Genomic DNA, 3,316 nt, shown 5'->3' with positions numbered 1-3,316 from the left:
TTTCCCTACAACAAAAATAACACAAATATTCTGTATTTCTGCTAGATTGTATTTACTTATCTGAATGTTATTTATTTTTAGAGACCTTTTTTTATCATTTTTTAATAAATAATTTTAATATTAAACAGTTTTTCTGTAATATTGCATTGTTGTTTATTCATTGGTTAACTCAGTGTAATAAGAGACACAAGGGATCATTAAAGGGACACTATAGGCACCCAGACCACTTCATCTCATTGTTGGACATCCTGATGTAAAGTGTAAGGACATTCAATGTAATTTCCCAGAGCTGGAAGACAGCCATTAGAGGTGGACTTAACCCTGCAAAGTAAACATAGCAGTTTCTCTGACACATGTAAACACTGCAGGTCTAAGGGGAACACTGACATTCACGCGGTTACTGACACTACAAAGCTGGTTCCAACAATCTGTGTTCTAGTGCTGGTTCTGGAGACAACAACAAACGTATAAACCCCCCTCAGTGACATTATTTTTCCATATACATGGTGTATATGTGTCCAGTGTGTCTGTGCAAGTATACTCACATAACTGTAAATTCACAAGGTTTAATTATTTAATGAATGTTTCAGTTAGAGTAAAATTCAGACAGAACTTCTTACATAATACATGGTGTTTTTTATGTTGTGTGTGTGTGTGTGTGTGTGTGCGCACCTACATATGTAGCGTGACTTTGTATGTGGCTATGTATGTGATGTATTACTGTACATACAGTGTGTTTGTGTGTGCTCAGACGTACATGGCAGACTCACCATTTAGGTGAGCGGCAGCAGCCAGTGTCTATTCTATTGGTAAGGAGGGAGTACAGGCAGCAGACACTACAGCTAACATGGTTGCTTCTAAGTGCACGTTTTGCCTGTTAACAGTAAAGGGATACAGTAAGAAAGTGCAGTAAACGGGTAAATGCCAGCAATCCAGTACTTCCACTTCCCAATTCCTCCTTCTGCACCTTCCACAACTCAACACAAGTTTAATAAACACACGAGGGGAGAAGGTGGAGATGTGAAAGGGCTGACAACTTGGCCTATTCAATACAATAAATGAATTACACATAGTTGTCCAAGGCCAAAATACCTCACTGCTAATGTGTGTTCTCATTTACAGAAATAAAAACAAACCAGAAAATGTAATTTTATTATTATAAAGACCAAAGCAAACACATATGCCATTAGCAATAAACGCAGAAACAAACATTTTTTAAACTGTACGGAAAACAAAAAAGTTGAGTTCATAGTTTGAAGGAGAGGAAAGAAATGATATGGACCTTATAAACTGTAATACTAGAATAAGAAGATTGTGAGTTGTGTTCCAACAGCAGCTGCTACTTAGCTTTACCCTTGTTAAGCAGGAGGCTTACTTCCAAACTGGCATCCTTTTATTACCATGTCACAAAGCCAACTGCTTTGAAATCTTGAAAGTTATAAAAAAAAAAAAATAAGACACAGGTCTGCTAAATTATATTCGCATATATATATATATATTTTTTATTTTTTTTTCCACTTATACACTTAAATCTCTGTAAGGCTGTTGTACAGAAAATAACACTGGTAGATTTTATACTTCTTCTCAACCAAAAAATGGGTTTCTAAGTTTCACATTTTATTTGTAAAGCACCAAAATATAACGCTGTACAATGGCCAGAAGCCACACACACACACACACACACACACACACTGCCATCACACATTTAGATCCACTGGAACAAAAGGAAAAGCAAGCAATGCTCAAAAGTACATAGAGTTTTTAAAACCACTCTGTCACCTTCTGGGATATTTGCATATTTTTCAAGGACCCTAGATGGTGACATTGCCGATTGGTGTGCCATGGTCCAGGGGTGCAGTGTAGGTGAGTGATACTTACCTGATGCTGTTCTCTGCAAGTGTCCCCATCTGTAGTCCTCTGCTCCTTCATCTGCCAGGAGCCTATGTCAGTGCTGTACTCTCACGCATGCACAAATACAACACTAATGTCTATGGAGGGTCCTGTGAGTGCCTCCATAAATATTATGTTGGGGTGAGTGAAATAATGCCCTATTCCCACAACCATTGCTAGTGACGGCTGGGGGAAGTGACAAAACTTGCCAGAAGTAGCTGCTCCTTTTAGGTTTTGTCAAGCAGAGGATTTACTATTACTCCCTACTTTATCTTTATGAAATGCTCAAAAAAAAAAAAAAAAGCAGGTGTTTTTACAGAGTGACAGAGCCACTTTAAGATGGCCTGTTACACTATGGCATTCCATTCTTTTCTCACTTGATGCCAGACATGCAAATATCATGCAGACAGACCATTATGGCTTACTTATAGGTTTAAATCTACAAATATTTAGCTCTTTTTATTTAGTTCATTATATAATAATATGTGTTGTAGCAGTGACTCAAGAATTAGAGGAACATTTAAGCTGCATATCCTATCATTTTGTTTCAAGTAGAAATCCTCACTTTTATCAACTCCACCCCAGTAAACTCTCTAAGCTGTTGAGCATGCAGCAGGAAATGTTTCATGTCTTATTTGCTTTGGACTGTAGTTCAAAATGGAAGTGAGTGATTCTCATAGAAAAGCATTGTTGGCGGATTGATGCAATTGCTAAGCAAGCGCCATATGTATGAATGCTTCCTTATGATAAGCATCTGATTGGGTACAAGCCACCAGTAATGATGACTTCACAACAGGTGGATCATAACTACAGCAAGGAGACCCGGCTCTGAAATAAAGGTCCATTTACCTAAACTTTAATCCTTTCAATGCCAAAGTGAGAGGATGACTAGTGAGCTAAACTTCCATAAAAAAAATAAAATAAAAAAACTAAACAAAAAAAACATTCATTCATTTTCTTGAAGTGTTCCTTTAAAGGCTCCCAAGCTATTGAGGGATCCATCTTGAATCTTAACAAAGGCACTGCAGTGGCACTCACAGAGTTATATATATGTAACAACTCAGGAACAAAGTATGTTCGTTTTATTTTTCAAAAAATATTTTAGGGAATTAATTGTTATAAATCTATGTGATGTTTTCATAGGTATTTTTCCTATCTTTTCCTAAGTTGCATCTTCCAAAATATCAATTTATGATATATATTTCATCTACACATAAAATAATCGTCTTTTCCTTATTGTGATAGTAGTCATTTCATGGCATAAAACATTACATTTCTAGTTATACCACGAAGTCATAGGCACAACCTTATAACATCACAGTGCAGGAAGGGTGCATCAGAAATAAACTTCAAATGTTTAAATATTATGCAGCTGCTAGCACCAGGTATAGATTGCATGCATTATTCATTTTACAAGCATTTTTAT

Source organism: Pelobates fuscus, chromosome 2 (assembly GCF_036172605.1).
Source record: "Pelobates fuscus isolate aPelFus1 chromosome 2, aPelFus1.pri, whole genome shotgun sequence".
In the NCBI taxonomy this organism is placed as follows: Eukaryota; Metazoa; Chordata; class Amphibia; order Anura; family Pelobatidae; genus Pelobates; species Pelobates fuscus.
The sequence above is the reverse complement of the archived record's forward strand: the minus strand, read 5'-3'. Positions refer to the sequence as shown.